This window comes from Schistocerca gregaria, chromosome 11 (assembly GCF_023897955.1).
Source record: "Schistocerca gregaria isolate iqSchGreg1 chromosome 11, iqSchGreg1.2, whole genome shotgun sequence".
In the NCBI taxonomy this organism is placed as follows: Eukaryota; Metazoa; Arthropoda; class Insecta; order Orthoptera; family Acrididae; genus Schistocerca; species Schistocerca gregaria.
In genome coordinates, this window is record NC_064930.1 from 5,076,679 (window position 1) to 5,097,298 (window position 20,620).

The following is a 20,620-nucleotide window of genomic DNA, read 5'->3' on the forward strand; positions in this document are numbered from 1 at the left end:
ACACAACAAGTTTCCGCGTCTCCATTGCACTGATCGTACTACGAAACGCTCCCCAAACTTGGCAATCACCCATGCAGATGACTTTTCCGACTTTACACGACGCTCACGCTAGTGACAGCCTTATTTACAGTTCGACGTCGCGCCAAAGCGAATGAGCACATTTCGCCTACGGCTTAGGCCGCTCTTCTAGTGTGGCTGCTCTGTGTCTGCAGGCAGCGAGGGGCTGCAAGCTTCCTGTGTTCGCACCTATATCACCTGTGCTTCCTTGTCAGAGACAGACTATCGCAAAACATACAACTCACTCCATGAATTGATTGCTACGGCATCTGTTATCAGCAGTCACAACCAGCAACACCAGTAGCAGCCGACTGACGCAAAGAATGGGAACGTGCAGTGGGAATTACGTGAAATCGGCGCAAGGCAGATCTTTCCGACGTAGGCTTGAGAATCTTATGGGAACATTTGTACTGTTTCTAAATTAAGTGTAGGTGTGGGAGGAGGGTGCTTCCTGCGCACGAATAAAAGCACGCTCGCCAATTGTGGATGCTAATCGTTCGCTTGTATCTGCCTACACACCTCTGCCGGATGGGAATTATTCCACTTGCATGGCAAGGTGCGCATGTAGGTGTGTTAAAAATTCTGGAGGCACTGGGTATCGATCCCAGTACCTCTCGCACGCTAAGCGAGCGCTCTACCATCTGAGCTACGCCCACCCCCCCCCGATAACTAGTAGTGCTACATACAGTCATATCAACGTCACAGACCCTTGCACTCCCATTATTCCGCAGACAAACACTACTCTCTATGTATCAGTGAGGGTGTCTTTCAGGTTTCGTGCATTCTGTATCGAATCGTAGTTGGCCACAATGAAAGTGGCACACATAACGTCGAAAATAGAGTTCAGACACCGCTCTGAGTAAGACGAACGTGTTGTCCACCTCTAGACTTCAATGACGTTAAGCCGTGATACCTAAGACAGATCCGCACTCGATGACACCACGATAACAGCCGGTCCTCACACTTACATCTTGCTCTCCTTATGACAGTATACATCATATCAGTCTGTGACGCTGGTTTTGCAACTTCATGCGTGCGTTTATGTTCGCCGCGAACAACACTTACCATGCACTGACCACAAAACATGGAGGAGCCGGGGCTTGAACCCGAGACCGTTCACACGCTAAGCGAACGATCTGCCAACTGAGCTACAGCTACACACACGACCAAGCCTGGCTATTCTCCATTCTTTGCGACTCTGATGTGCACGGACACGATGGTTGGTTGGTTTGTAGCGGCGAAGGTACCAGAATACAAAGGCGCGGACACGTTCATATACACAAGAGTTCCTAGTAGTTTCGATGCTCTGGTATTACGAATGCAAATTCCGTCTGTTTTGAACGTCTTAAATTGAAAGGGCGGTCACAAATTGGTCGATTTCACTCCTTGTCGACAATCACACAGCACCTGAGGTAACAAGCACATCTCGAGCCCCATTGTGCTCTCCATTGTTCATGCCAACTCAGTGCCTCGCTCTTTGCTACTGTGTAAAACTCTTGTCGTCCAACTGAAAAACACTGGGACACAACAAGTTTCCGCGTCTCCATTGCACTGATCGTACTACGAAACGCTCCCCAAACTTGGCAATCACCCATGCAGATGACTTTTCCGACTTTACACGACGCTCACGCAACGCTCACGCTAGTGACAGCCTTATTTACAGTTCGACGTCGCGCCAAAGCGAATGAGCACATTTCGCCTACGGCTTAGGCCGCTCTTCTAGTGTGGCTGCTCTGTGTCTGCAGGCAGCGAGGGGCTGCAAGCTTCCTGTGTTCGCACCTATATCACCTGTGCTTCCTTGTCAGAGACAGACTATCGCAAAACATACAACTCACTCCATGAATTGATTGCTACGGCATCTGTTATCAGCAGTCACAACCAGCAACACCAGTAGCAGCCGACTGACGCAAAGAATGGGAACGTGCAGTGGGATTTACGTGAAATCGGCGCAAGGCAGATCTTTCCGACGTAGGCTTGAGAATCTTATGGGAACATTTGTACTGTTTCTAAATTAAGTGTAGGTGTGGGAGGAGGGTGCTTCCTGCGCACGAATAAAAGCACGCTCGCCAATTGTGGATGCTAATCGTTCGCTTGTATCTGCCTACACACCTCTGCCGGTTGGGAATTATTCCACTTGCATGGCAAGGTGCGCATGTAGGTGTGTTAAAAATTCTGGAGGCACTGGGTATCGATCCCAGTACCTCTCGCACGCTAAGCGAGCGCTCTACCATCTGAGCTACGCCCATCCCCCCGATAACTAGTAGTGCTACATACAGTCATATCAACGTCACAGACCCTTGCACTCCCATTATTCCGCAGACAAACACTACTCTCTATGTATCAGTGAGGGTGTCTTTCAGGTTTCGTGCATTCTGTATCGAATCGTAGTTGGCCACAATGAAAGTGGCACGCATAACGTCGAAAATAGAGTTCAGACACCGCTCTGAGTAAGACGAACGTGTTGTCCACCTCTAGACTTCAATGACGTTAAGCCGTGATACCTAAGACAGATCTGCATTCGATGACACCACGATAACAGCCGGTCCTCACACTTACATCTTGCTCTCCTTATGACAGTATACATCATATCAGTCTGTGACGCTGGTTTTGCAACTTCTTGCGTGCGTTTATGTTCGCCGCGACCAACACTTACCATGCACTGACCACAAAACATGGAGGAGCCGGGGCTTGAACCCGAGACCGTTCACACGCTAAGCGAACGATCTGCCAACTGAGCTACAGCTACACACACGACCAAGCCTGGCTATTCTCCATTCTTTGTGACTCTGATGTGCACGGACACGATGGTTGGTTGGTTTGTAGCGGCGAAGGTACCAGAATACAAAGGCGCGGACACGTTCATATACACAAGAGTTCCTAGTAGTTTCGATGCTCTGGTATTACGAATGCAAATTCCGTCTGTTTTGAACGTCTTAAATTGAAAGGGCGGTCACAAATTGGTCCATTTCACTCCTTGTCGACAATCACACAGCACCTGAGGTAACAAGCACATCTCGAGCCCCATTGTGCTCTCCATTGTTCATGCCAACTCAGTGCCTCGCTCTTTGCTACTGTGTAAAACTCTTGTCGTCCAACTGAAAAACACTGGGACACAACAAGTTTCCGCGTCTCCATTGCACTGATCGTACTACGAAACGCTCCCCAAACTTGGCAATCACCCATGCAGATGACTTTTCCGACTTTACACGACGCTCACGCTAGTGACAGCCTTATTTACAGTTCGACGTCGCGCCAAAGCGAATGAGCACATTTCGCCTACGGCTTAGGCCGCTCTTCTAGTGTGGCTGCTCTGTGTCTGCAGGCAGCGAGGGGCTGCAAGCTTCCTGTGTTCGCACCTATATCACCTGTGCTTCCTTGTCAGAGACAGACTATCGCAAAACATACAACTCACTCCATGAATTGATTGCTACGGCATCTGTTATCAGCAGTCACAACCAGCAACACCAGTAGCAGCCGACTGACGCAAAGAATGGGAACGTGCAGTGGGAATTACGTGAAATCGGCGCAAGGCAGATCTTTCCGACGTAGGCTTGAGAATCTTATGGGAACATTTGTACTGTTTCTAAATTAAGTGTAGGTGTGGGAGGAGGGTGCTTCCTGCGCACGAATAAAAGCACGCTCGCCAATTGTGGATGCTAATCGTTCGCTTGTATCTGCCTACACACCTCTGCCGGATGGGAATTATTCCACTTGCATGGCAAGGTGCGCATGTAGGTGTGTTAAAAATTCTGGAGGCACTGGGTATCGATCCCAGTACCTCTCGCACGCTAAGCGAGCGCTCTACCATCTGAGCTACGCCCACCCCCCCCCGATAACTAGTAGTGCTACATACAGTCATATCAACGTCACAGACCCTTGCACTCCCATTATTCCGCAGACAAACACTACTCTCTATGTATCAGTGAGGGTGTCTTTCAGGTTTCGTGCATTCTGTATCGAATCGTAGTTGGCCACAATGAAAGTGGCACACATAACGTCGAAAATAGAGTTCAGACACCGCTCTGAGTAAGACGAACGTGTTGTCCACCTCTAGACTTCAATGACGTTAAGCCGTGATACCTAAGACAGATCCGCACTCGATGACACCACGATAACAGCCGGTCCTCACACTTACATCTTGCTCTCCTTATGACAGTATACATCATATCAGTCTGTGACGCTGGTTTTGCAACTTCATGCGTGCGTTTATGTTCGCCGCGAACAACACTTACCATGCACTGACCACAAAACATGGAGGAGCCGGGGCTTGAACCCGAGACCGTTCACACGCTAAGCGAACGATCTGCCAACTGAGCTACAGCTACACACACGACCAAGCCTGGCTATTCTCCATTCTTTGCGACTCTGATGTGCACGGACACGATGGTTGGTTGGTTTGTAGCGGCGAAGGTACCAGAATACAAAGGCGCGGACACGTTCATATACACAAGAGTTCCTAGTAGTTTCGATGCTCTGGTATTACGAATGCAAATTCCGTCTGTTTTGAACGTCTTAAATTGAAAGGGCGGTCACAAATTGGTCGATTTCACTCCTTGTCGACAATCACACAGCACCTGAGGTAACAAGCACATCTCGAGCCCCATTGTGCTCTCCATTGTTCATGCCAACTCAGTGCCTCGCTCTTTGCTACTGTGTAAAACTCTTGTCGTCCAACTGAAAAACACTGGGACACAACAAGTTTCCGCGTCTCCATTGCACTGATCGTACTACGAAACGCTCCCCAAACTTGGCAATCACCCATGCAGATGACTTTTCCGACTTTACACGACGCTCACGCAACGCTCACGCTAGTGACAGCCTTATTTACAGTTCGACGTCGCGCCAAAGCGAATGAGCACATTTCGCCTACGGCTTAGGCCGCTCTTCTAGTGTGGCTGCTCTGTGTCTGCAGGCAGCGAGGGGCTGCAAGCTTCCTGTGTTCGCACCTATATCACCTGTGCTTCCTTGTCAGAGACAGACTATCGCAAAACATACAACTCACTCCATGAATTGATTGCTACGGCATCTGTTATCAGCAGTCACAACCAGCAACACCAGTAGCAGCCGACTGACGCAAAGAATGGGAACGTGCAGTGGGATTTACGTGAAATCGGCGCAAGGCAGATCTTTCCGACGTAGGCTTGAGAATCTTATGGGAACATTTGTACTGTTTCTAAATTAAGTGTAGGTGTGGGAGGAGGGTGCTTCCTGCGCACGAATAAAAGCACGCTCGCCAATTGTGGATGCTAATCGTTCGCTTGTATCTGCCTACACACCTCTGCCGGTTGGGAATTATTCCACTTGCATGGCAAGGTGCGCATGTAGGTGTGTTAAAAATTCTGGAGGCGCTGGGTATCGATCCCAGTACCTCTCGCACGCTAAGCGAGTGCTCTACCATCTGAGCTACGCCCACCCTCCCCGATAACTAGTAGTGCTACATACAGTCATATCAACGTCACAGACCCTTGCACTCCCATTATTCCGCAGACAAACACTACTCTCTATGTATCAGTGAGGGTGTCTTTCAGGTTTCGTGCATTCTGTATCGAATCGTAGTTGGCCACAATGAAAGTGGCACGCATAACGTCGAAAATAGAGTTCAGACACCGCTCTGAGTAAGACGAACGTGTTGTCCACCTCTAGACTTCAATGACGTTAAGCCGTGATACCTAAGACAGATCTGCATTCGATGACGCCACGATAACAGCCGGTCCTCACACTTACATCTTGCTCTCCTTATGACAGTATACATCATATCAGTCTGTGACGCTGGTTTTGCAACTTCTTGCGTGCGTTTATGTTCGCCGCGACCAACACTTACCATGCACTGACCACAAAACATGGAGGAGCCGGGGCTTGAACCCGAGACCGTTCACACGCTAAGCGAACGATCTGCCAACTGAGCTGCAGCTACACACACGACCAAGCCTGGCTATTCTCCATTCTTTGCGACTCTGATGTGCACGGACACGATGGTTGGTTGGTTTGTAGCGGCGAAGGTACCAGAATACAAAGGCGCGGACACGTTCATATACACAAGAGTTCCTAGTAGTTTCGATGCTCTGGTATTACGAATGCAAATTCCGTCTGTTTTGAACGTCTTAAATTGAAAGGGCGGTCACAAATTGGTCCATTTCACTCCTTGTCGACAATCACACAGCACCTGAGGTAACAAGCACATCTCGAGCCCCATTGTGCTCTCCATTGTTCATGCCAACTCAGTGCCTCGCTCTTTGCTACTGTGTAAAACTCTTGTCGTCCAACTGAAAAACACTGGGACACAACAAGTTTCCGCGTCTCCATTGCACTGATCGTACTACGAAACGCTCCCCAAACTTGGCAATCACCCATGCAGATGACTTTTCCGACTTTGCACGACGCTCACGCAACGCTCACGCTAGTGACAGCCTTATTTACAGTTCGACGTCGCGCCAAAGCGAATGAGCACATTTCGCCTACGGCTTAGGCCGCTCTTCTAGTGTGGCTGCTCTGTGTCTGCAGGCAGCGAGGGGCTGCAAGCTTCCTGTGTTCGCACCTATATCACCTGTGCTTCCTTGTCAGAGACAGACTATCGCAAAACATACAACTCACTCCATGAATTGATTGCTACGGCATCTGTTATCAGCAGTCACAACCAGCAACACCAGTAGCAGCCGACTGACGCAAAGAATGGGAACGTGCAGTGGGATTTACGTGAAATCGGCGCAAGGCAGATCTTTCCGACGTAGGCTTGAGAATCTTATGGGAACATTTGTACTGTTTCTAAATTAAGTGTAGGTGTGGGAGGAGGGTGCTTCCTGCGCACGAATAAAAGCACGCTCGCCAATTGTGGATGCTAATCGTTCGCTTGTATCTGCCTACACACCTCTGCCGGTTGGGAATTATTCCACTTGCATGGCAAGGTGCGCATGTAGGTGTGTTAAAAATTCTGGAGGCGCTGGGTATCGATCCCAGTACCTCTCGCACGCTAAGCGAGCGCTCTACCATCTGAGCTACGCCCACCCCCCCGATAACTAGTAGTGCTACATACAGTCATATCAACGTCACAGACCCTTGCACTCCCATTATTCCGCAGACAAACACTACTCTCTATGTATCAGTGAGGGTGTCTTTCAGGTTTCGTGCATTCTGTATCGAATCGTAGTTGGCCACAATGAAAGTGGCACGCATAACGTCGAAAATAGAGTTCAGACACCGCTCTGAGTAAGACGAACGTGTTGTCCACCTCTAGACTTCAATGACGTTAAGCCGTGATACCTAAGACAGATCTGCATTCGATGACACCACGATAACAGCCGGTCCTCACACTTACATCTTGCTCTCCTTATGACAGTATACATCATATCAGTCTGTGACGCTGGTTTTGCAACTTCTTGCGTGCGTTTATGTTCGCCGCGACCAACACTTACCATGCACTGACCACAAAACATGGAGGAGCCGGGGCTTGAACCCGAGACCGTTCACACGCTAAGCGAACGATCTGCCAACTGAGCTACAGCTACACACACGACCAAGCCTGGCTATTCTCCATTCTTTGCGACTCTGATGTGCACGGACACGATGGTTGGTTGGTTTGTAGCGGCGAAGGTACCAGAATACAAAGACGCGGACACGTTCATATACACAAGAGTTCCTAGTAGTTTCGATGCTTTGGTATTACGAATGCAAATTCCGTCTGTTTTGAACGTCTTAAATTGAAAGGGCGGTCACAAATTGGTCCATTTCACTCCTTGTCGACAATCACACAGCACCTGAGGTAACAAGCACATCTCGAGCCCCATTGTGCTCTCCATTGTTCATGCCAACTCAGTGCCTCGCTCTTTGGTACTGTGTAAAACTCTTGTCGTCCAACTGAAAAACACTGGGACACAACAAGTTTCCGCGTCTCCATTGCACTGATCGTACTACGAAACGCTCCCCAAACTTGGCAATCACCCATGCAGATGACTTTTCCGACTTTGCACGACGCTCACGCAACGCTCACGCTAGTGACAGCCTTATTTACAGTTCGACGTCGCGCCAAAGCGAATGAGCACATTTCGCCTACGGCTTAGGCCGCTCTTCTAGTGTGGCTGCTCTGTGTCTGCAGGCAGCGAGGGGCTGCAAGCTTCCTGTGTTCGCACCTATATCACCTGTGCTTCCTTGTCAGAGACAGACTATCGCAAAACATACAACTCACTCCAAGAATTGATTGCTACGGCATCTGTTATCAGCAGTCACAACCAGCAACACCAGTAGCAGCCGACTGACGCAAAGAATGGGAACGTGCAGTGGGATTTACGTGAAATCGGCGCAAGGCAGATCTTTCCGACGTAGGCTTGAGAATCTTATGGGAACATTTGTACTGTTTCTAAATTAAGTGTAGGTGTGGGAGGAGGGTGCTTCCTGCGCACGAATAAAAGCACGCTCGCCAATTGTGGATGCTAATCGTTCGCTTGTATCTGCCTACACACCTCTGCCGGTTGGGAATTATTCCACTTGCATGGCAAGGTGCGCATGTAGGTGTGTTAAAAATTCTGGAGGCGCTGGGTATCGATCCCAGTACCTCTCGCACGCTAAGCGAGCGCTCTACCATCTGAGCTACGCCCACCCCCCCGATAACTAGTAGTGCTACATACAGTCATATCAACGTCACAGACCCTTGCACTCCCATTATTCCGCAGACAAACACTACTCTCTATGTATCAGTGAGGGTGTCTTTCAGGTTTCGTGCATTCTGTATCGAATCGTAGTTGGCCACAATGAAAGTGGCACGCATAACGTCGAAAATAGAGTTCAGACACCGCTCTGAGTAAGACGAACGTGTTGTCCACCTCTAGACTTCAATGACGTTAAGCCGTGATACCTAAGACAGATCTGCATTCGATGACACCACGATAACAGCCGGTCCTCACACTTACATCTTGCTCTCCTTATGACAGTATACATCATATCAGTCTGTGACGCTGGTTTTGCAACTTCTTGCGTGCGTTTATGTTCGCCGCGACCAACACTTACCATGCACTGACCACAAAACATGGAGGAGCCGGGGCTTGAACCCGAGACCGTTCACACGCTAAGCGAACGATCTGCCAACTGAGCTACAGCTACACACACGACCAAGCCTGGCTATTCTCCATTCTTTGCGACTCTGATGTGCACGGACACGATGGTTGGTTGGTTTGTAGCGGCGAAGGTACCAGGATACAAAGACGCGGACACGTTCATATACACAAGAGTTCCTAGTAGTTTCGATGCTTTGGTATTACGAATGCAAATTCCGTCTGTTTTGAACGTCTTAAATTGAAAGGGCGGTCACAAATTGGTCCATTTCACTCCTTGTCGACAATCACACAGCACCTGAGGTAACAAGCACATCTCGAGCCCCATTGTGCTCTCCATTGTTCATGCCAACTCAGTGCCTCGCTCTTTGCTACTGTGTAAAACTCTTGTCGTCCAACTGAAAAACACTGGGACACAACAAGTTTCCGCGTCTCCATTGCACTGATCGTACTACGAAACGCTCCCCAAACTTGGCAATCACCCATGGAGATGACTTTTCCGACTTTACATGACGCTCACGCAACGCTCACGCTAGTGACAGCCTTATTTACAGTTCGACGTCGCGCCAAAGCGAATGAGCACATTTCGCCTACGGCTTAGGCCGCTCTTCTAGTGTGGCTGCTCTGTGTCTGCAGGCAGCGAGGGGCTGCAAGCTTCCTGTGTTCGCACCTATATCACCTGTGCTTCCTTGTCAGAGACAGACTATCGCAAAACATACAACTCACTCCATGAATTGATTGCTACGGCATCTGTTATCAGCAGTCACAACCAGCAACACCAGTAGCAGCCGACTGACGCAAAGAATGGGAACGTGCAGTGGGATTTACGTGAAATCGGCGCAAGGCAGATCTTTCCGACGTAGGCTTGAGAATCTTATGGGAACATTTGTACTGTTTCTAAATTAAGTGTAGGCGTGGGAGGAGGGTGCTTCCTGCGCACGAATAAAAGCACGCTCGCCAATTGTGGATGCTAATCGTTCGCTTGTATCTGCCTACACACCTCTGCCGGTTGGGAATTATTCCACTTGCATGGCAAGGTGCGCATGTAGGTGTGTTAAAAATTCTGGAGGCGCTGGGTATCGATCCCAGTACCTCTCGCACGCTAAGCGAGCGCTCTACCATCTGAGCTACGCCCACCCCCCCGATAACTAGTAGTGCTACATACAGTCATATCAACGTCACAGACCCTTGCACTCCCATTATTCCGCAGACAAACACTACTCTCTATGTATCAGTGAGGGTGTCTTTCAGGTTTCGTGCATTCTGTATCGAATCGTAGTTGGCCACAATGAAAGTGGCACGCATAACGTCGAAAATAGAGTTCAGACACCGCTCTGAGTAAGACGAACGTGTTGTCCACCTCTAGACTTCAATGACGTTAAGCCGTGATACCTAAGACAGATCTGCATTCGATGACACCACGATAACAGCCGGTCCTCACACTTACATCTTGCTCTCCTTATGACAGTATACATCATATCAGTCTGTGACGCTGGTTTTGCAACTTCTTGCGTGCGTTTATGTTCGCCGCGACCAACACTTACCATGCACTGACCACAAAACATGGAGGAGCCGGGGCTTGAACCCGAGACCGTTCACACGCTAAGCGAACGATCTGCCAACTGAGCTGCAGCTACACACACGACCAAGCCTGGCTATTCTCCATTCTTTGCGACTCTGATGTGCACGGACACGATGGTTGGTTGGTTTGTAGCGGCGAAGGTACCAGAATACAAAGGCGCGGACACGTTCATATACACAAGAGTTCCTAGTAGTTTCGATGCTCTGGTATTACGAATGCAAATTCCGTCTGTTTTGAACGTCTTAAATTGAAAGGGCGGTCACAAATTGGTCCATTTCACTCCTTGTCGACAATCACACAGCACCTGAGGTAACAAGCACATCTCGAGCCCCATTGTGCTCTCCATTGTTCATGCCAACTCAGTGCCTCGCTCTTTGGTACTGTGTAAAACTCTTGTCGTCCAACTGAAAAACACTGGGACACAACAAGTTTCCGCGTCTCCATTGCACTGATCGTACTACGAAACGCTCCCCAAACTTGGCAATCACCCATGCAGATGACTTTTCCGACTTTGCACGACGCTCACGCAACGCTCACGCTAGTGACAGCCTTATTTACAGTTCGACGTCGCGCCAAAGCGAATGAGCACATTTCGCCTACGGCTTAGGCCGCTCTTCTAGTGTGGCTGCTCTGTGTCTGCAGGCAGCGAGGGGCTGCAAGCTTCCTGTGTTCGCACCTATATCACCTGTGCTTCCTTGTCAGAGACAGACTATCGCAAAACATACAACTCACTCCATGAATTGATTGCTACGGCATCTGTTATCAGCAGTCACAACCAGCAACACCAGTAGCAGCCGACTGACGCAAAGAATGGGAACGTGCAGTGGGATTTACGTGAAATCGGCGCAAGGCAGATCTTTCCGACGTAGGCTTGTATCTGCCTACACACCTCTGCCGGTTGGGAATTATTCCACTTGCATGGCAAGGTGCGCATGTAGGTGTGTTAAAAATTCTGGAGGCGCTGGGTATCGATCCCAGTACCTCTCGCACGCTAAGCGAGCGCTCTACCATCTGAGCTACGCCCACCCCCCCGATAACTAGTAGTGCTACATACAGTCATATCAACGTCACAGACCCTTGCACTCCCATTATTCCGCAGACAAACACTACTCTCTATGTATCAGTGAGGGTGTCTTTCAGGTTTCGTGCATTCTGTATCGAATCGTAGTTGGCCACAATGAAAGTGGCACGCATAACGTCGAAAATAGAGTTCAGACACCGCTCTGAGTAAGACGAACGTGTTGTCCACCTCTAGACTTCAATGACGTTAAGCCGTGATACCTAAGACAGATCTGCATTCGATGACACCACGATAACAGCCGGTCCTCACACTTACATCTTGCTCTCCTTATGACAGTATACATCATATCAGTCTGTGACGCTGGTTTTGCAACTTCTTGCGTGCGTTTATGTTCGCCGCGACCAACACTTACCATGCACTGACCACAAAACATGGAGGAGCCGGGGCTTGAACCCGAGACCGTTCACACGCTAAGCGAACGATCTGCCAACTGAGCTACAGCTACACACACGACCAAGCCTGGCTATTCTCCATTCTTTGCGACTCTGATGTGCACGGACACGATGGTTGGTTGGTTTGTAGCGGCGAAGGTACCAGAATACAAAGACGCGGACACGTTCATATACACAAGAGTTCCTAGTAGTTTCGATGCTTTGGTATTACGAATGCAAATTCCGTCTGTTTTGAACGTCTTAAATTGAAAGGGCGGTCACAAATTGGTCCATTTCACTCCTTGTCGACAATCACACAGCACCTGAGGTAACAAGCACATCTCGAGCCCCATTGTGCTCTCCATTGTTCATGCCAACTCAGTGCCTCGCTCTTTGCTACTGTGTAAAACTCTTGTCGTCCAACTGAAAAACACTGGGACACAACAAGTTTCCGCGTCTCCATTGCACTGATCGTACTACGAAACGCTCCCCAAACTTGGCAATCACCCATGGAGATGACTTTTCCGACTTTACATGACGCTCACGCAACGCTCACGCTAGTGACAGCCTTATTTACAGTTCGACGTCGCGCCAAAGCGAATGAGCACATTTCGCCTACGGCTTAGGCCGCTCTTCTAGTGTGGCTGCTCTGTGTCTGCAGGCAGCGAGGGGCTGCAAGCTTCCTGCGTTCGCACCTATATCACCTGTGCTTCCTTGTCAGAGACAGACTATCGCAAAACATACAACTCACTACATGAATTGATTGCTACGGCATCTGTTATCAGCAGTCACAACCAGCAACACCAGTAGCAGCCGACTGACGCAAAGAATGGGAACGTGCAGTGGGATTTACGTGAAATCGGCGCAAGGCAGATCTTTCCGACGTAGGCTTCAGAATCTTATGGGAACATTTGTACTGTTCCTAAATTAAGGGTAGGTGTGGGAGGAGGGTGCTTCCTGCGCACGAATAAAAGCACGCTCGCCAATTGTGGATGCTAATCGTTCGCTTGTATCTGCCTACACACCTCTGCCGGTTGGGAATTATTCCACTTGCATGGCAAGGTGCGCATGTAGGTGTGTTAAAAATTCTGGAGGCGCTGGGTATCGATCCCAGTACCTCTCGACGCTAAGCGAGCGCTCTACCATCTGAGCTACGCCCACCCCTCCGATAACTAGTAGTGCTACATACAGTCATATCAACGTCACAGACCCTTGCACTCCCATTATTCCGCAGACAAACACTACTCTCTATGTATCAGTGAGGGTGTCTTTCAGGTTTCGTGCATTCTGTATCGAATCGTAGTTGGCCATAATGAAAGTGGCACGCATAACGTCGAAAATAGAGTTCAGACACCGTTCTGAGTAAGACGAACGTGTTGTCCACCTCTAGACTTCAATGACGTTAAGCCGTGATACCTAAGACAGATCTGCATTCGATGACACCACGATAACAGCCGGTCCTCACACTTACATCTTGCTCTCCTTATGACAGTATACATCATATCAGTCTGTGACGCTGGTTTTGCAACTTCATGCGTGCGTTTATGTTCGCCGCGACCAACACTTACCATGCACTGACCACAAAACATGGAGGAGCCGGGGCTTGAACCCGAGACCGTTCATACGCTAAGCGAACGATGTGCCAACTGAGCTGCAGCTACACACACGACCAAGCCTGGCTATTCTCCATTCTTTGCGACTCTGATGTGCACGGACACGATGGTTGGTTGGTTTGTAGCGGCGAAGGTACCAGAATACAAAGGCGCGGACACGTTCATATACACAAGAGTTCCTAGTAGTTTCGATGCTCTGGTATTACGAATGCAAATTCCGTCTGTTTTGAACGTCTTAAATTGAAAGGGCGGTCACAAATTGGTCCATTTCACTCCTTGTCGACAATCACACAGCACCTGAGGTAACAAGCACATCTCGAGCCCCATTGTGCTCTCCATTGTTCATGCCAACTCAGTGCCTCGCTCTTTGCTACTGTGTAAAACTCTTGTCGTCCAACTGAAAAACACTGGGACACAACAAGTTTCCGCGTCTCCATTGCACTGATCGTACTACGAAACGCTCCCCAAACTTGGCAATCACCCATGCAGATGACTTTTCCGACTTTGCACGACGCTCACGCAACGCTCACGCTAGTGACAGCCTTATTTACAGTTCGACGTCGCGCCAAAGCGAATGAGCACATTTCGCCTACGGCTTAGGCCGCTCTTCTAGTGTGGCTGCTCTGTGTCTGCAGGCAGCGAGGGGCTGCAAGCTTCCTGTGTTCGCACCTATATCACCTGTGCTTCCTTGTCAGAGACAGACTATCGCAAAACATACAACTCACTCCATGAATTGATTGCTACGGCATCTGTTATCAGCAGTCACAACCAGCAACACCAGTAGCAGCCGACTGACGCAAAGAATGGGAACGTGCAGTGGGATTTACGTGAAATCGGCGCAAGGCAGATCTTTCCGACGTAGGCTTGAGAATCTTATGGGAACATTTGTACTGTTTCTAAATTAAGTGTAGGTGTGGGAGGAGGGTGCTTCCTGCGCACGAATAAAAGCACGCTCGCCAATTGTGGATGCTAATCGTTCGCTTGTATCTGCCTACACACCTCTGCCGGTTGGGAATTATTCCACTTGCATGGCAAGGTGCGCATGTAGGTGTGTTAAAAATTCTGGAGGCGCTGGGTATCGATCCCAGTACCTCTCGCACGCTAAGCGAGCGCTCTACCATCTGAGCTACGCCCACCCCTCCGATAACTAGTAGTGCTACATACAGTCATATCAACGTCACAGACCCTTGCACTCCCATTATTCCGCAGACAAACACTACTCTCTATGTATCAGTGAGGGTGTCTTTCAGGTTTCGTGCATTCTGTATCGAATCGTAGTTGGCCATAATGAAAGTGGCACGCATAACGTCGAAAATAGAGTTCAGACACCGTTCTGAGTAAGACGAACGTGTTGTCCACCTCTAGACTTCAATGACGTTAAGCCGTGATACCTAAGACAGATCTGCATTCGATGACACCACGATAACAGCCGGTCCTCACACTTACATCTTGCTCTCCTTATGACAGTATACATCATATCAGTCTGTGACGCTGGTTTTGCAACTTCATGCGTGCGTTTATGTTCGCCGCGACCAACACTTACCATGCACTGACCACAAAACATGGAGGAGCCGGGGCTTGAACCCGAGACCGTTCACACGCTAAGCGAACGATCTGCCAACTGAGCTACAGCTACACACACGACCAAGCCTGGCTATTCTCCATTCTTTGCGACTCTGATGTGCACGGACACGATGGTTGGTTGGTTTGTAGCGGCGAAGGTACCAGAATACAAAGGCGCGGACACGTTCATATACACAAGAGTTCCTAGTAGTTTCGATGCTCTGGTATTACGAATGCAAATTCCGTCTGTTTTGAACGTCTTAAATTGAAAGGGCGGTCACAAATTGGTCCATTTCACTCCTTGTCGACAATCACACAGCACCTGAGGTAACAAGCACATCTCGAGCCCCATTGTGCTCTCCATTGTTCATGCCAACTCAGTGCCTCGCTCTTTGGTACTGTGTAAAACTCTTGTCGTCCAACTGAAAAACACTGGGACACAACAAGTTTCCGCGTCTCCATTGCACTGATCGTACTACGAAACGCTCCCCAAACTTGGCAATCACCCATGCAGATGACTTTTCCGACTTTACACGACGCTCACGCAACGCTCACGCTAGTGACAGCCTTATTTACAGTTCGACGTCGCGCCAAAGCGGATGAGCACATTTCGCCTACGGCTTAGGCCGCTCTTCTAGTGTGGCTGCTCTGTGTCTGCAGGCAGCGAGGGGCTGCAAGCTTCCTGTGTTCGCACCTATATCACCTGTGCTTCCTTGTCAGAGACAGACTATCGCAAAACATACAACTCACTCCATGAATTGATTGCTACGGCATCTGTTATCAGCAGTCACAACCAGCAACACCAGTAGCAGCCGACTGACGCAAAGAATGGGAACGTGCAGTGGGATTTACGTGAAATCGGCGCAAGGCAGATCTTTCCGATGTAGGCTTGAGAATCTTATGGGAACATTTGTACTGTTTCTAAATTAAGTGTAGGTGTGGGAGGAGGGTGCTTCCTGCGCACGAATAAAAGCACGCTCGCCAATTGTGGATGCTAATCGTTCGCTTGTATCTGCCTACACACCTCTGCCGGTTGGGAATTATTCCACTTGCATGGCAAGGTGCGCATGTAGGTGTGTTAAAAATTCTGGAGGCGCTGGGTATCGATCCCAGTACCTCTCGCACGCTAAGTGAGCGCTCTACCATCTGAGCTACGCCCACCCCCCCGATAACTTGTAGTGCTACATACAGTCATATCAACGTCACAGACCCTTGCACTCCCATTATTCCGCAGACAAACACTACTCTCTATGTATCAGTGATGGTGTCTTTCAGGTTTCGTGCATTCTGTATCGAATCGTAGTTGGCCACAATGAAAGTGGCACGCATAACGTCGAAAATAGAGTTCAGACACCGCTCTGAGTAAGACGAACGTGTTGTCCACCTCTAGACTTCAATGACGTTAAGCCGTGATACCTAAGACAGATCTGCATTCGATGACACCACGATAACAGCCGGTCCTCACACTTACATCTTGCTCTCCTTATGACAGTATACATCATATCAGTCTGTGACGCTGGTTTTGCAACTTCTTGCGTGCGTTTATGTTCGCCGCGACCAACACTTACCATGCACTGACCACAAAACATGGAGGAGCCGGGGCTTGAACCCGAGACCGTTCACACGCTAAGCGAACGATGTGCCAACTGAGCTACAGCTACACACACGACCAAGCCTGGCTATTCTCCATTCTTTGCGACTCTGATGTGCACGGACACGATGGTTGGTTGGTTTGTAGCGGCGAAGGTACCAGAATACAAAGGCGCGGACACGTTCATATACACAAGAGTTCCTAGTAGTTTCGATGCTCTGGTATTACGAATGCAAATTCCGTCTGTTTTGAACGTCTTAAATTGAAAGGGCGGTCACAAATTGGTCCATTTCACTCCTTGTCGACAATCACACAGCACCTGAGGTAACAAGCACATCTCGAGCCCCATTGTGCTCTCCATTGTTCATGCCAACTCAGTGCCTCGCTCTTTGCTACTGTGTAAAACTCTTGTCGTCCAACTGAAAAACACTGGGACACAACAAGTTTCCGCGTCTCCATTGCACTGATCGTACTACGAAACGCTCCCCAAACTTGGCAATCACCCATGCAGATGACTTTTCCGACCTTACACGACGCTCACGCTAGTGACAGCCTTATTTACAGTTCGACGTCGCGCCAAAGCGAATGAGCACATTTCGCCTACGGCTTAGGCCGCTCTTCTAGTGTGGCTGCTCTGTGTCTGCAGGCAGCGAGGGGCTGCAAGCTTCCTGTGTTCGCACCTATATCACCTGTGCTTCCTTGTCAGAGACAGACTATCGCAAAACATACAACTCACTCCATGAATTGATTGCTACGGCATCTGTTATCAGCAGTCACAACCAGCAACACCAGTAGCAGCCGACTGACGCAAAGAATGGGAACGTGCAGTGGGATTTACGTGAAATCGGCGCAAGGCAGATCTTTCCGATGTAGGCTTGAGAATCTTATGGGAACATTTGTACTGTTTCTAAATTAAGTGTAGGTGTGGGAGGAGGGTGCTTCCTGCGCACGAATAAAAGCACGCTCGCCAATTGTGGATGCTAATCGTTCGCTTGTATCTGCCTACACACCTCTGCCGGTTGGGAATTATTCCACTTGCATGGCAAGGTGCGCATGTAGGTGTGTTAAAAATTCTGGAGGCGCTGGGTATCGATCCCAGTACCTCTCGCACGCTAAGCGAGCGCTCTACCATCTGAGCTACGCCCACCCCCCCGATAACTTGTAGTGCTACATACAGTCATATCAACGTCACAGACCCTTGCACTCCCATTATTCCGCAGACAAACACTACTCTCTATGTATCAGTGAGGGTGTCTTTCAGGTTTCGTGCATTCTGTATCGAATCGTAGTTGGCCACAATGAAAGTGGCACGCATAACGTCGAAAATAGAGTTCAGACACCGCTCTGAGTAAGACGAACGTGTTGTCCACCTCTAGACTTCAATGACGTTAAGCCGTGATACCTAAGACAGATCTGCATTCGATGACACCACGATAACAGCCGGTCCTCACACTTACATCTTGCTCTCCTTATGACAGTATACATCATATCAGTCTGTGACGCTGGTTTTGCAACTTCTTGCGTGCGTTTATGTTCGCCGCGACCAACACTTACCATGCACTGACCACAAAACATGGAGGAGCCGGGGCTTGAACCCGAGACCGTTCACACGCTAAGCGAACGATGTGCCAACTGAGCTACAGCTACACACACGACCAAGCCTGGCTATTCTCCATTCTTTGCGACTCTGATGTGCACGGACACGATGGTTGGTTGGTTTGTAGCGGCGAAGGTACCAGAATACAAAGGCGCGGACACGTTCATATACACAAGAGTTCCTAGTAGTTTCGATGCTCTGGTATTACGAATGCAAATTCCGTCTGTTTTGAACGTCTTAAATTGAAAGGGCGGTCACAAATTGGTCCATTTCACTCCTTGTCGACAATCACACAGCACCTGAGGTAACAAGCACATCTCGAGCCCCATTGTGCTCTCCATTGTTCATGCCAACTCAGTGCCTCGCTCTTTGCTACTGTGTAAAACTCTTGTCGTCCAACTGAAAAACACTGGGACACAACAAGTTTCCGCGTCTCCATTGCACTGATCGTACTACGAAACGCTCCCCAAACTTGGCAATCACCCATGCAGATGACTTTTCCGACTTTACACGACGCTCACGCAACGCTCACGCTAGTGACAGCCTTATTTACAGTTCGACGTCGCGCCAAAGCGAATGAGCACATTTCGCCTACGGCTTAGGCCGCTCTTCTAGTGTGGCTGCTCTGTGTCTGCAGGCAGCGAGGGGCTGCAAGCTTCCTGTGTTCGCACCTATATCACCTGTGCTTCCTTGTCAGAGACAGACTATCGCAAAACATACAACTCACTCCATGAATTGATTGCTACGGCATCTGTTATCAGCAGTCACAACCAGCAACACCAGTAGCAGCCGACTGACGCAAAGAATGGGAACGTGCAGTGGGATTTACGTGAAATCGGCGCAAGGCAGATCTTTCCGACGTAGGCTTGAGAATCTTATGGGAACATTTGTACTGTTTCTAAATTAAGTGTAGGTGTGGGAGGAGGGTGCTTCCTGCGCACGAATAAAAGCACGCTCGCCAATTGTGGATGCTAATCGTTCGCTTGTATCTGCCTACACACCTCTGCCGGTTGGGAATTATTCCACTTGCAGGGCAAGGTGCGCATGTAGGTGTGTTAAAAATTCTGGAGGCGCTGGGTATCGATCCCAGTACCTCTCGCACGCTAAGCGAGCGCTCTACCATCTGAGCTACGCCCACCCCCCCGATAACTGGTAGTGCTACATACAGTCATATCAACGTCACAGACCCTTGCACTCCCATTATTCCGCAGACAAACACTACTCTCTATGTATCAGTGAGGGTGTCTTTCAGGTTTCGTGCATTCTGTATCGAATCGTAGTTGGCCACAATGAAAGTGGCACGCATAACGTCGAAAATAGAGTTCAGACACAGCTCTGAGTAAGACGAACGTGTTGTCCACCTCTAGACTTCAATGACGTTAAGCCGTGATACCTAAGACAGATCTGCATTCGATGACACCACGATAACAGCCGGTCCTCACACTTACATCTTGCTCTCCTTATGACAGTATACATCATATCAGTCTGTGACGCTGGTTTTGCAACTTCATGCGTGCGTTTATGTTCGCCGCGACCAACACTTACCATGCACTGACCACAAAACATGGAGGAGCCGGGGCTTGAACCCGAGACCGTTCACACGCTAAGCGAACGATCTGCCAACTGAGCTACAGCTACACACACGACCAAGCCTGGCTATTCTCCATTCTTTGCGACTCTGATGTGCACGGACACGATGGTTGGTTGGTTTGTAGCGGCGAAGGTACCAGAATACAAAGGCGCGGACACGTTCATATACACAAGAGTTCCTAGTAGTTTCGATGCTCTGGTATTACGAATGCAAATTCCGTCTGTTTTGAACGTCTTAAATTGAAAGGGCGGTCACAAATTGGTCCATTTCACTCCTTGTCGACAATCACACAGCACCTGAGGTAACAAGCACATCTCGAGCCCCATTGTGCTCTCCATTGTTCATGCCAACTCAGTGCCTCGCTCTTTGCTACTGTGTAAAACTCTTGTCGTCCAACTGAAAAACACTGGGACACAACAAGTTTCCGCGTCTCCATTGCACTGATCGTACTACGAAACGCTCCCCAAACTTGGCAATCACCCATGCAGATGACTTTTCCGACCTTACACGACGCTCACGCTAGTGACAGCCTT

General features: G+C 49.3%; 11 non-coding genes across 11 annotated transcripts; all 11 read right to left on the reverse strand.

The window, feature by feature from the left end:
* Positions 1–640: 640 nt before the first annotated feature.
* On the reverse strand, positions 641–714 carry Trnaa-agc (transfer RNA alanine (anticodon AGC)). Its single transcript has one exon. It is a non-coding gene; the product is annotated as a tRNA-Ala (tRNA).
* Positions 715–2,230: 1,516 nt separating this feature from the next.
* Trnaa-agc (transfer RNA alanine (anticodon AGC)) lies at positions 2,231–2,305 on the reverse strand. The gene has a single exon. It is a non-coding gene; the product is annotated as a tRNA-Ala (tRNA).
* Positions 2,306–3,807: 1,502 nt separating this feature from the next.
* Trnaa-agc (transfer RNA alanine (anticodon AGC)) lies at positions 3,808–3,881 on the reverse strand. Its single transcript has one exon. It is a non-coding gene; the product is annotated as a tRNA-Ala (tRNA).
* Positions 3,882–5,397: 1,516 nt separating this feature from the next.
* Trnaa-agc (transfer RNA alanine (anticodon AGC)) lies at positions 5,398–5,471 on the reverse strand. The gene has a single exon. It is a non-coding gene; the product is annotated as a tRNA-Ala (tRNA).
* Positions 5,472–6,986: 1,515 nt separating this feature from the next.
* Trnaa-agc (transfer RNA alanine (anticodon AGC)) lies at positions 6,987–7,060 on the reverse strand. The gene has a single exon. It is a non-coding gene; the product is annotated as a tRNA-Ala (tRNA).
* A 1,514-nt stretch (positions 7,061–8,574) lies between these two features.
* Trnaa-agc (transfer RNA alanine (anticodon AGC)) lies at positions 8,575–8,648 on the reverse strand. The gene has a single exon. It is a non-coding gene; the product is annotated as a tRNA-Ala (tRNA).
* Positions 8,649–10,162: 1,514 nt separating this feature from the next.
* Positions 10,163–10,236, reverse strand: Trnaa-agc (transfer RNA alanine (anticodon AGC)). Its single transcript has one exon. It is a non-coding gene; the product is annotated as a tRNA-Ala (tRNA).
* A 1,397-nt stretch (positions 10,237–11,633) lies between these two features.
* On the reverse strand, positions 11,634–11,707 carry Trnaa-agc (transfer RNA alanine (anticodon AGC)). The gene has a single exon. It is a non-coding gene; the product is annotated as a tRNA-Ala (tRNA).
* Positions 11,708–14,808: 3,101 nt separating this feature from the next.
* Trnaa-agc (transfer RNA alanine (anticodon AGC)) lies at positions 14,809–14,882 on the reverse strand. Its single transcript has one exon. It is a non-coding gene; the product is annotated as a tRNA-Ala (tRNA).
* A 3,091-nt stretch (positions 14,883–17,973) lies between these two features.
* On the reverse strand, positions 17,974–18,047 carry Trnaa-agc (transfer RNA alanine (anticodon AGC)). Its single transcript has one exon. It is a non-coding gene; the product is annotated as a tRNA-Ala (tRNA).
* A 1,514-nt stretch (positions 18,048–19,561) lies between these two features.
* On the reverse strand, positions 19,562–19,635 carry Trnaa-agc (transfer RNA alanine (anticodon AGC)). Its single transcript has one exon. It is a non-coding gene; the product is annotated as a tRNA-Ala (tRNA).
* Between the last annotated feature and the right edge of the window lie 985 nt (positions 19,636–20,620).